This window comes from Lithobates pipiens, unplaced genomic scaffold, assembly GCF_037356315.1.
Source record: "Lithobates pipiens isolate NorthernLeopardFrog02 unplaced genomic scaffold, aLitPip1_a1.2 Scaffold_28, whole genome shotgun sequence".
Lineage (NCBI taxonomy): Eukaryota > Metazoa > Chordata > Amphibia > Anura > Ranidae > Lithobates > Lithobates pipiens.
Genome location: NW_027507789.1, coordinates 81,512,755 through 81,526,103, shown reverse-complemented (window position 1 = coordinate 81,526,103; position 13,349 = coordinate 81,512,755). Strand labels below are relative to the sequence as shown.

Below are 13,349 nucleotides of genomic sequence, written 5' to 3'. Positions count from 1 at the left end.
TTCGGAAAATCTCCGAAGCTGAACGGCGCCTGCGCGGTGAGTGGAGGTGGTAGCCCCACCATCCAAGCGGACATAGGGTTGTGAATATTAGAGGGCCCCTCGCAGGCGAGCTTCGCTCGCCACGCTTCGGGCTCGGCCTCGCTGCGCTCGGCTCTTATATATTCTTACTCTATGTCCACTTGGATAGTGGGGATAGAACCTGGACTCAGTGCGCAGGCGCCGTTCATGCTCGGCAATTTTCGGAATCTGTGTTGCTGTGTACTGCACATGCGCAGTACACAGCGGACACTATCCGATGGGGAACCATATGTGATAAGACACCGGCATGGGGAACTGAAGCTATGGGTCGAGCTAGAGCAGGAGATGGCGCGGGTTCCACTGGCTGGTCTGCCTTGGGCGGGGAGGCCATTGGAGCCCTGTGTGACTACTCACCCGTTAATTGGCCCCTCGCTCGCCGAGATGGATAGTTTTTTTCACCTTTCCCACCTGACTAACTTCCCTTCTCCTATGACCCCAATTATTGGACATCCTAGATTCCCTCCGGGCCTGTCTGACCAGGCCTTTACCAGGCAAGCCCCGAAAGGGCTTCTGAGAGCAGCCCTATTTCTTGGACCCACGGGCTTGATTCCCATGGGGACCATACTGCTAGAGCAAGTACCTGTTGCATTGGATAGCTGGAGAGCTAGACAGCTAATCCATTTCCTCGGATCACTACCTAACCATTCGTTCTTCTCTAGACAATTCCACCCCTTCGAGGAACTTTGCCTGGATGATGGCCCAATTCGTGGTTCCCTCTCTAGGTCCTACAAAATCCTGACAGACGCACAATCCTCCACGGATCCACCCTTCCTAGCTAAATGGAAAAGGGACTTACAAACTACATTCTCCAAACCACAGAAGGACAGAATACTCTTTTTCGCCCATAAGTCGTCACTCTGCAGTAAATATCAGGAGATCTCATATAAGCTGATCACACGCTGGTATCATACACCGGTGGTGTTGGCCAAAATATTCCCCGGTCAATCTGACCGCTGCTGTCTCTGTGGGCAACAGGCTGGCACCATTCTCCACATTTTCGGGGAATGTCCTAAATTACAAAAATTCTGGCAGCCTGTCCTGAGACTCATCCACAAGTTCACAGACATTTCCTTAGCCAATGATCCTGCAGCAGTTCTTCTCAATCTAACTCCTATGTCGAGAAAGCGTTATCATAAGTCCTTACTTAAACATCTCCTCAATGCAGCTAGGGCCTGCATCCCAAGCCAGTGGAAAGAGCAATCTGCTCCAATGGTGATCCAGGGTAAATGATATTGAACGAATGGAAGACCTGACTGCCACAATGAGGGATAAAACGGAGGAGCATGGGAACAGATGGTTCTACTGGACCCAGTTTCGCTTTTCGGAAGAATACCTCCGCGAGACATAGTAAGCTCATGGTGATCATTGGAGATCGCTGTTCCAAACGTTGGACAGCTGATGAGCTGGTGAGCCGAGGGCGTCTCTTGCTCCCTGGGAGGGGACCCCATCCTATCCACTCTACCCACGACACCCCCTTACCCCTTCTTTTCCTTTTCTGCCATTTCCTTCCCCAATCTTCTCTTTCCCCTTCTCCCTCCTTTCAGTTCTACTATTTCCCTTAACTCAAAAAAGGGAAAAGAAAATGGTAAGTTCCGACCCCATTTGACTACTACACAATACTCTTCCCCTATCTATGGATATCTAAACTCTTCGAGGGTAGCAGGGCTAGTATCAATAATATTTTAAGTGGTAGAGGATCCCAACGAGATGGAGCTTTAATCTCATCTTGATATGACCGCAAAGCTGTACACGTGCTATTCTCCTCAGACTTCTTACCATTGGCTCTGATATCCATGCAATATGATCATTTGTTTGTAACTATTTGTATCACACATTCTGTGAAGTTGCCTTTGCATTGTATGTCGCATACTACTAAATAAAAAAAATAAAAAACAGAAGCCTATGGCACCTGTTATTCCCAGGCGGTCTCCCATCCAGGTACTAACCAGGCCTGACACTGTTTAGCGTCCGAGATCAGACGAGATTGGGCGCTTTCAGGGTGATGGGGCCGTAGGTGATCTCTTCGGGCACTCTCAACCCTCTTGACAAACGCCAAGATGGTCACCTTGAGATACAAGCGAAAAAAAACAGGTCAATGTCAACAACGTAAAAAGAAGAATACGGCACCTGGTATTCCAACGCCATCTCCCATCCAGGTACTAACTAGGCCCAACCCTTCTTAGCCTCAGAGAAGAGAAGAGATAGGGCTCTTTCAGGGTGATGCTGCTGTAAGCGATCTCTTTGGGCACTCTCAACCCTCTTGACAAATGCCAAGATGGTCACCTTGGGAAACAAGCAAAAAAAAAAAAAAACGAATCAATGCCAGCAACATAAAAAGAAGCCTACAATAACTGGTATTCCCAGGTGGTCTCCCATCCAGGTACTAACCAGGCCCGACTCTTCTTAGCCTCCAAGATCAGACGAGATTGGGTGCTTTTAGAGTGATGTGGCCATAGGCAATCTCTTCAGGCACTCTCAACCCTCTTGACAAACACCAAGATGGTCACTTTGGGAAATAAGCGAAAAAAAAACAGGTCAACGCCAACAACATAAAAAGAAGTCTACGACACCTGGTATTCCCAGGCAGTCTCCCATCCAGGTACTAACAAGGCCCGACTCTTCTTAGCCTCCAACATCAAACGAGATCGGGTGCTTTCAGGGTGATGTGCCCGTAGGCAATCTCTTCAGGCACTTTCAACCCTCTTGACAAATGCCAAGATGGTCACCTTGGGAAACAAGCAAAAAAATAAAAATAAGTCGGAAGCTAGAGACAATACGGCCCGAGTCCTCAATTTAATCCATGCGGCGCATTTACAGGGAAGGCCCTTGCTTATGTTGTCAATGGACGCGGAAAAGGCCTTTGACAGGGTGGCCTGGCAATTTATGCAGGCCACCCTGGAACATATAGGTCTTGGCCCCAACATGATGAGCTGGGTAATGTCGCTTTACTCCACGCTGTCGGCAGCGGTACGGGTGCTCGGACTCTTTCCTCATTACTAATGGGACGAGGCAGGGGTGCCCTCTGTCTCCCCTAATTTTTATTCTGACACTGGAACCACTTATGTGTCACGTTCGGAATGACCCGAATATTACTGGCATATCCAAACCCTCGGCACACCACAAAATTGCGGCGTACGCTGACAATATAATTTTTTCCGTCTCCAATCCACACATTTTGCTTCCCAATATACTTGCGTCTCTACAGCGATACGGCAGCCTATCAAACTATAAAATCAATTGCGCCAAGTCAGCTGTATTGAATATATCGGTCCCTGATGGTGAGGCCAAGAGGCTCTGCTCCGCTTTTCCATTCTACTGGGCTGAAAAATCTATACGTTACCTGGGCGTTGACATCGCAGTGGATTTAGCGCAATTGTACCCCCTTAATTTTGTCCCTCTCCTGGATAGACTAAAATCTGATTTGGGAAACTGGCATGCTTTAACACTGACCTGGTTCGGGCGCTGTAATGCATTCAAAATGACGGCCCTCCCCCGGATCTTATACATGTTCCAGACATTACCGATCCGGTTACCCCCAATTTTTTTCAGACAACTGCAGGTGCTGCTCCGGGACTTTATTTGGGCGCGCAAACCGCCCAGAGCCCGTTTGCAATTGCTTGCCAGACCAAAGGACAAGGGGGGTCTGGATCTCCCAGATCTCATACAATACTACAGAGTGACTCTGCTAGCGAGAGTCATTGATTGGCATTGTAATGGCCCACACAAGCAGTGGGTGGAGATGGAGATTGAGGATGGATCAATTCCCCTATTGACCTCCCGTGGCTCCTGTCCTCCCTACCAAAAGACCTCAGAGGTCACCCCGTAGTGGGAGCTACGTTGGCTGTTGTGCGGAGGTTGTTCCGCTGCACACACATTGCTCCCCTGCCATCACCAATGACTCTGGTTATAGCTAATCCAGACTTCCCACCGGGATTTACCAACAAGAAACTGCGACAGTTGACAGTGGTGGGGAAACAGCGTCTGGGAGAGGTGTGGCCCTTGGGAGGGCTACCGACCACGCAAACTGTCGCCGAGCTTTCTGACCCTCCGCTTGACTTGTTTAGTACTTATCAACTTCGTCACTTTCTTCTGGCCATACAAAGGGCCCCCTACACCCCTAGAGACCTGACACCCTATGAATCCATCTGTCACAAAAGGGAACCTGTGCGACACACCCTCTCCCTCCTGTACAACCTATTGAGTAGTCAGGAGGAGGAGTCGACCCCCACCATTTATCCACAAATGGGAGATGGACTTAGGCATCATATTTACCCCACAACAGATAGGGAAGATCCTGACCTTAGTACATAAAGCTTCCATCGCAAACCAATATCAAGAATCAGGATACAAGATAGTCTCACGCTGGTATAGAGTCCCATACCTTCTGAATAAAATGGATAGATCGATCCTGGATGTTTGTTGGAGGTGAAATTCAGATACGGGGACCATGGGAAACCTTTTCTGGGCATGCCCGGCCTTGAGGAGCTTTTGGGTTCCCAGCAGCATGCCTTCTACAGTTGACCCAACAGCCTGTTCGAAAATACAAAAAAACCCTCACGATGCAACTCCTGAATGCCGCCTGGGCCTGCATTCCCACACTGTGGAGGCAGCCTCAGCCCCCATCCAAGGTGCTGTGGTATTCCAAAGTCAATCATATTCTCCGGATGGAAGAATTGACCGCCACCCTTCATAACACTGAAGAGGCATTTAGTGTTACATGGAGGCCCTGGAGGTATTTTACTGGTACTCGAGACTACATTCGGGAGGTGAGCAGTGCCTCTGTCCCAGAAAACGACTGAACATCTAACGTTTACCTACGTAGGCCATGTCTGCCCTGGGTGGCATTCCCCCCTCCCTTTTTGTCTTTATTTTTCTTTTTTTCCCCGCCGCCATCCCCCCACCTCCTCTCTCTCCATATTTGCACTCTCTTCTTCCCCCGTCCTCCCTTTTGACTATGCCTTGTCTCCTTACTAGCCTTCGGGACCCAGAAGAACCCCAGGGTTCTGGACATGACCGGCTCATATTTTACTCTGCTTCACGTAGGTCATGATAAGCTGGCTCGCTGTGGTCCCAGTTGTTCTCCGTGATTACATTTGTCTGAGCAGACCTGCACTACTCCGTTAAGCAGTACTACTGTACTACATGTCGGAGGTGGGGTTTCTCTCTTTTCTGCATGAAGGACTGCCCTCTGAGAACCCAGAGTTATTTGGCTGCCTATTTTTTGTTACCATGTAATTGTGACCCTTGGTCATGCTGTATGGTTGACTGTTATATTTATGTTCTACTTAATAAAAGAATAATAAAAAAAAAAAAAAATAAGTCAATGCCAACAACTTAAAACTAAAGCCTATGGCATCGAGAAATCCCAGGCAGTCTGCCATCCAGGTACTAACCAGGTCCCAACCCTGCTTAGCCTCTGAGATCAAATGCACGCTCAACGCTCTTGACAAACGCCAAGATGGTCACCTTGGGAAACAAACAAAAAAAACAAGTCAACGCCAACAACATAAAAAGAAACCTGCGGCATTTGGAAAATCCAGGCGGTCTCCCATCCAGGTACAAACCAGGCCCAACCCTGCTTAGCCTCTGAGACCAAACGAGATTGGGCGCTTTCAGGGTGTTGTGCCCATAGGCAATTTCTTTGTGCACTCTCAACCCTCTTGACAAATGCCAAGATGGTCACCTTGGGAAACAAGGGAAAAAAAACAGGTCAAAGCCAACAACATAAAAAGAATCCTACGGCATCCGGTATTCCCAGGCGATCTCCCAATCAAGACACTAACCAGGCCAGATCCTTCTATGTCACCTGGTCTTCCCAGGCAGTCTCCCATCCAGGTACTAACCAGGCCTGATGCTGCTAAGCTCTGAAATCAGACGAGTTTGGGGGCTTTCAGGGTGATGTGGCCGTAAGCGTTCTCTTCAAGACAGGCCCAACCCACTTGACAAACGCCAAGATGGTCGCCTTGAGAAACAAGCGAAAAAAACAGTTCAAAGCCAACAACATAAAAAGAAGCCTATGGCATCTGGTATTTCTAAGCGGTCTCCCATCCAGGTACTAACCAGGCCCGACACTGTTTAGCCTCTGAGATCAGATGAGATTGGGCGCTTTCAGGGTGATGGGGCCGTAGGTGATCTCTTTGGGCACTCTCAACCCTCTTGTTAAACGCCAAGATGGTCACCTTGGGAAACAAGCGAAATTAAACAGGTAAACGCCAACAACATCAAAAGAAGCCTACAGCATCTGGTATTTACAGATGGTCTCCCATACAGGTATTAACCAGGCTGTACACTGCTAGGCCTCCGAGATCAGATGAGATTGTGCGCTTTCAGGGTGATGTGGCCATAGGTGTTCTATTTAGACACTCTCAACCCTCTTGACAAACACCAAGATGGTTATCTTGGGAAACAAGTGAAAAAAAACAGGTCAACGCCAACAACATAGACCCTGGCGGTCTCCCATCTGATCCAGAACCTGCTTAGCGTCTGAGATCGGGCGCTTTCAGGGTGATGTGACCTCAGGCGAACGCTTTGGAACATACTCAAAACTCTTGACTAATGCTAAAATGGTCACCTTGGGAAACAAGCGAAAGAAAAACAGGTCAAAGCCAACAATATAAAAAGATTCCTACGGCACCTTTAATTAGGTACTATCCAGGCCGGACCCTGCTTAGCCTCTGAGATCAGATGAGATCGGGCGCTTTCAGGGGGATGGGGTATTCCCAGTTTGTCTCCTATCCAGTTACTAATCAGGCCCGACAATGCTTAGCCTCCGAGATCAGACAAGATCAGGCACTTTCAAGGTGATGGGGCCATAGGCGATCTCTTCGGGCACTCTCAACCATCTTGACAAACGCCAACATGGTCATCTTGGGAAACAAGCGAAAAAAAACAAGTCATTGCCAACATTGGAGGCTAAGCAGGGTTGAGCAATCAGTTTCCTTGCCTGAAATAGGCATCTCAGAACTGCCATCTGGCTACTTCCCGGGTTTCCAACTCCTTCAACTAATCCCAGGAGACAATAATTCGCCTCCATCCTGGTGGAGGTTCCAAACACCCGATCAATGGTTCCTGTCACCTCTGTCCAGTAGCGGATCAACTTCGGGCATCTCCAAAACATGTGCATCATGTCTCCCCCCATGTTCCCGCACCGGGGGCAACTTGCGTCCGGCCGTTCGGCCAAACTGAAAAAGTTTACGAGGAGCATAATAGGTTCTATATAATAAGAACAGATGTGACATCCTCTGTGAGGAGAGCCACAATTCACCACAGGCAGGATTCCTGTGGCCAATTATAGCTCAGGGGGGTTTAGTACACACCCCACACTATATAAGGACGCCAGCGCGGCGGCCTTGTATAGTGTTGTTGCAGTGGTCAGGGAAAGAGGACGATAGGCAGGGACAGTGTCTTTACTGCTTGGGAACCTGGCACTGTTACAGTGGGTGTTATGTGCCTCCTGCACAGTACACACCTGAAGCTACCCTTTATTACTGGTGTTCAATTTCTGCAATACATGCATCTGCAGTGCAGAAGTTAGAGTGGGTGTTGTGTGCCTCCTGCACAGTATACACCTTATTGCTGGTGTTCTGTTTCTGTAATACAGGAACCTAGCACTGTTACAGTGCTAGGGTGTACAGAGAAGCTGGTATATATAGAAGACTACAGCATACAGAAGAAAGGCTAGTGAATACAGAATACAGACTCGTGTATGTAGATAGGCTTGAGTATACAGAGATTCTAGAGTAAACAGTGAGGCTGGGGTACACAGAGAGGCTAGTTTAAAGAGAGGCTAGTATATACAAAGATGTTAGTGTATATAGAGAGGTTAGTGCATAGAGAGAGTCGAGTGTATACAGAAAGGACAGTGCATATAGAGAAGCTAGTGTATACAGAAGACAGGCTTGGGTATACATCAAAGCTGACATTCTATACAGAAGACTGGGTAGTGTATACAGAGTCTAGTGGGTACAGAAGACAGGCTGGTGTATTCTAGCTAGTTTTTACAGTCTAGTGTATACAGAAGACAGGCTGTGGTATACAGAGAGTTTAGTGTATTCAGAGTCTAGTGTATACAGTCGGCGATTGTATACATAAGACTGGCTAGTTTACACAGTGTTTACAGAAATGCAAGGGTGTACAGAGAAGCTGGTATATATAGAAGACTACAGCATACAGAAGAAAGGCTAGTGAATACAGAATACAGACTAATGTATACAGAAGACAGGCTAGGGCTTACAGAAGACAGAAGACGGGCTAGTGTATTCAGAACATAGGCTAGTGTATATCGAAGACAGGCTATTGTATGCAGAAGATCGGCTAGTGTAAACATGCTGGTGACTATAGAGAGGCTAGTGAATTTAGAGGATAGGCTAAGTGATAACCGAAGACAATCTGGGCTATACAGAGACAGTGCATCATTTCATCTAGCTCACATCTCTAATGGAGTTTGTCTCATTGCCATGTTATGCCTTTTCATTCTTATGCTAAATATAGATCACTACACGATTTTAATCATCCACATCAAGCATGCAATAAAACTTGATAGTATATAAATAAACCATGTACTCTTTTGCTCAATTTTGCATATTTGTAATTCTCCGCATCAACTGTCACATTGAGTATGTGACAGTCCTGACACACCATCCTGACTTATTTTCCTTTATTTCTTATTAGAAATAGAGAGTACTATCTCAAAATCCGGTTACATCTATTCACTTCGATTATTTCTACCGCTAATTGTACGGTAATGCAAAATGTTCACAAAACCATCCATTTGCTACCAGACATGCTGCACATACTAAGAGTAATGTAACTATCGCTCGCTAGCGATATAAACAGTTTTATATTTTTTCTGACATTAACCGAGTATCTCTGACATTAACTGAGTATCTCTCTGCACTATGATCTTATTATTATTAATAATAATAATAATAATAATAATAATAATAATAGGATTGTGTAATGCAAAGATCAACTAGTCTAATATAAGCTTTCTCATTGGTACCGGCATATCCTTTAAATTTAGACTAACGCAACTATTTCTCGGCCATTTTCAAGCTAAGCTTTCAATCTCTTACCTTTGAACAGCGATACTTCCTCCCTACAATATTAAGCCATTTAATTGTCCTATTGGGCGCCTATATTATACAACTCTCTGAAAAGCCTATATGTAGAGAATAAAACTAGTCTTAAATCTTAATAAAACAGTTTTATTGCTCAACCAGTAACAGCTGTCATGACAAATAAACTTTTCCACTGTTAGACTCTATTTTCTGTATTACTTCTTTTTCTCCACCTTAACTGTCACAGTTAAAACACAGTGACAAAACATTTCTTTTTACCGCAGCAAAATGTGAGAAAAGCAGTGTAAGCCGTCTTTCTGCCATATGCTTCAGAAAATTAATGTACCGCTTTTAAATCCATATCAATTCCACATAACCGTAAAACGTCTTACAATTTTAATATTTACTGATAGCAATTACTGATATTAAATTATGACTATACCAGTGGAAAAGGACCGCGTAATGGAACTGTGAAATTAATCATAATCTCAGCGTTAATTTAGCTGATAAATTTACGATTTACTCAACGTTTTACTCAACGATTTAAACTTAGATTTTTTTCATTCTAAGTCTATTTAATCTTAAATAATTTATACTATATTCTACTGTACTCTTAAAATATGTACTGTTGTTCTGTATTTTAGCCGTTCTCATATTTCGTTTTATGTTGCAACCATCGAATCTCATGCTATTCCGACATTCTGCCTTAATGAGGATATTACTTTGCAACTATCCCTTGATCCCTTTTGTGTATTCACTTTATCTCGACCTATATATACTGCCTAAATATTTTCCTAATTTGTTTTGCTATACTTATTATTATTATATTATAGAGATTACTAACTCTAAATCATTGTAAACCTAACCAGAGTTATAATGTCTACAGCTACGTTACGTTAAAGCAAAATTCACACAAAACCATCGTTTGAAAACCTTTACACATTAAGAGTAATGCAACCATCTCTCGCTACCTCTATGCAATAGGATTCTCTTTCTGACTCTATTTTGTGTATTACTTCTTCTCCACATTAACTGTCACACTGATAACACATAACACTTGCAACACATTTTTTAACAGCAGCAAAATGTGAAAAAAGCAGTGGGACGGTTGACTTGATTGAGAAGTGGTTGCAGTAGCAAAGCATAGCAATACAGTTTGATTACATTAATAACACATAATGCAACTACATTCACATCATGCATACATCCTAATGTAAGCTGTCTATCACTATTAATGTTCATGGTTACTGATACATTAAGCCGATAACCAGTGGAAACGGAAAACAGTCAGTGTAAGCCGTCTTCGTGCGTAACAAACTTAATGGAACGATTTACACGTTGGAATTTCCAAGCTACGTCAATTTACTCTTAAATACCCTTTAGCTGCTTTGCTCACACTTTGCTGTATGTAGCCGCGTTTACATGTAAGTAACCAATGGGGATTGACATTTCATGTCCATCTCACATCTCTAATGCAATTTGTCTCTTTGCCATGTCATACTTTGCCAGTTATCATACTTTCTCACCCGATAGAAACCTAGTCGTTGCTGATATTTCATGATTACAGCAATTATCTCATCTAATTGCTATTCCGACATTCTGCCTTGGTATTACTTTGCAACGCTCTATTGAACAATGCAAAGGTAAGCTAGATATTTTGTGTATTTCCACTTAAACTCGACCACTATATACTGTCTCAATATTATCCTTTCTAATTTTGCTAAATTAGATTATAGAGTTTGCTATGTCTAAATCCAGGTTACCTTTATTACGTATACTGCTAATTTTAGGATAATACAAAACCATCGTATTGCTTCTTTACACGCTGCACATATTAAGAGTAATACAATGTGAACAGTTTAATTGCTCTTCTCACATTTAGCTGGTATCTCTCTGCTATAGGAAACTGAATTTGTACCACAACGATCACTCATCTAATATCAGTCCACTCAGTGCTACCGGGATAACGTTTACATTTAGAGTAATGAAATGATTTCTCAGTCATTTTGGAGCTACTGCAACAAACGCTTCCGATCTCTTTTAAACTGCAATACTTAATCTCTGCAATATTAAGTAATATTTAGCTGCTTAGCTCACACTTTGCTGTATGTAGCCGCCTTAACTGTATTAATGGTCACATGTAAATAACCAATGGGGAATGACATTTCATGTCTATCTCACATCTCTAATGCAATTTGTCTCTTTGCCATTGTCATACTTTGCCAGTTATTATACTTATTCATCCTTAAAGACACGTAAGGATCCTGAAAAACGATATAAACCTAGTCACGTCGTTGCTGATATTTCATGATTACAGCAATCATCTCATCTAATTGATATTCCGACATTCTGCTTTGGTATTACTTTGCAACGCTCTATTGAACAATGTAAAGGTAAGCTAGATATTTTGTGTATTTCCACTTAAACTCGACTTTTATATACTGTTTCAATATTATCCGTTCTAATTTTGCTAAATTAGATTGTAGAGTTTGCTATTTCTAAATCCAGGTTACCTACTGACCTTTATTACGTATACTGCTAATTTTAGGGTAATACAAAACCATCTTATTGCTTCTTTGCACGCTGCACATATTAAGAGTAATGCAATGCTACCGTGAACAGTTTATTTGCTCGTCTCATATTTAGCTGGTATCTCTCTGCTATAGGAAACTGAATTTGTACTACAACGATCACTCATCTAATATCAGTCCACTCAGTGCTACCGGGATTACTTTTACATTTAGAGTAATGAAATGATTTCTCAGTCATTTTGGAGCTACTGCAACTAAGGCTACCGATCTCATTTCGACTGCAATACTTAATCTCTGCTATTGCAGAATATTTAGCTGCTTAGCTCACACTTTGCTGTACGTAGCCGTGGGGATTGGCATTTCATCTCTAATTCATATTCACATTTCTAATGCAGTTTGTCTTTTTGCCATGTCATCCTCTGTTAGTTATTATGCTTTCTCATCCTTGTGCTACATTTGGGGTATATTCACTACATGATTAAAGACACGTAATGAACCTGATTGATAAAAAACCTACACACGTCGTTGCTGTTATTTCGTGTATTTCCACTTAAACCCGACCTGTATATATTGTCTCAATATTAATTTTAGAGTTATTTTGCTATATTTATTATTAGTATAAACAGATTACTATCTCTAAATCCTGGTAAACCAGCTCACACTAAACCATCTAATTTCTACCTTACACGCAGCACATATTAACATTTAGACGGTATCTCTCTGCAATAGTAAACGAAATGTGTAGATCAACTTTTAAATTTAGAGTAATGCAACGATTTCTCAGTTTTATGAAGCTACTGCAACTAACGCTTTGGATCTCTTTCCTGATAAATTACGCTCTGCAATATTCAGCCATGTATATTGTCCTATTGGTCTGCTAACAATGCTATGTATAATAATACAAATCTTTCAAAAGCAATATCGTCTCACTGCAATACTTACACTCTGCATAATATATATGAATAATGCGAATAATGATAATAATGCTAATAATAAGTAGAGAATAAATCTATCTTACATCAAAATAAACCATGTACTGCCAAACTAATAACGGCCAATTACTTAACGTCTATCAGTCAATGACTTAACAAAATAAACTTAGCACTCTTTTGCTCTATTTTGTATAGTTGTAGTTCTCCACATTAACTGTCACATTGATATCACCACTGACAACACACCACTTTTTAACAGCACCAAAATATGAAAAAAGCACTTTACATGTTTCAGAAGTAGTTGCATTAGCAAAAAATAAAGTCCTGTCTTCTTTACACGCTAGCTTTTCTGTATACATTAATCTCTCTGTGTACACCAGCCACTCTATATAGACTAGCCTCTCTGTCTTCTGTATACACGTGCCCGTAATCTATATACACTAGCCTGCCTTCTTTTTACAATAGTCTCGGTGTCCCAGCCTCTCTGCATACACTAGCCTCACTGAATTCCCCAGACTGTCTTCTGTAAACACAAGCCTATCTGTAAAAAAAAATAGCCGGTCTTCTGCATACTCTAGCCTCTCTGTGTAACACAGTCTCTCTCTGGATTCCCTAGCCTCCATCTCTGCATACCCAGGACCTTCCTCTGTATAATCTAGCCTATCTGTATACACTAGCCTGTCTTTTGTACAAATTAGCTTCTCTGTAGCCGGTCTTCTGTATACACAAGCCTCACTGTCTACTCTTGG

The 13,349-nt window shown here is 43.1% G+C and overlaps 3 pseudogenes; all 3 read right to left on the bottom strand.

Annotated features, from left to right (window-relative positions):
- Positions 1–1,975: 1,975 nt before the first annotated feature.
- On the bottom strand, positions 1,976–2,094 carry LOC143936345 (5S ribosomal RNA; annotated as a pseudogene).
- A 323-nt stretch (positions 2,095–2,417) lies between these two features.
- LOC143936279 (5S ribosomal RNA) lies at positions 2,418–2,536 on the bottom strand (annotated as a pseudogene).
- A 100-nt stretch (positions 2,537–2,636) lies between these two features.
- On the bottom strand, positions 2,637–2,755 carry LOC143937141 (5S ribosomal RNA; annotated as a pseudogene).
- Between the last annotated feature and the right edge of the window lie 10,594 nt (positions 2,756–13,349).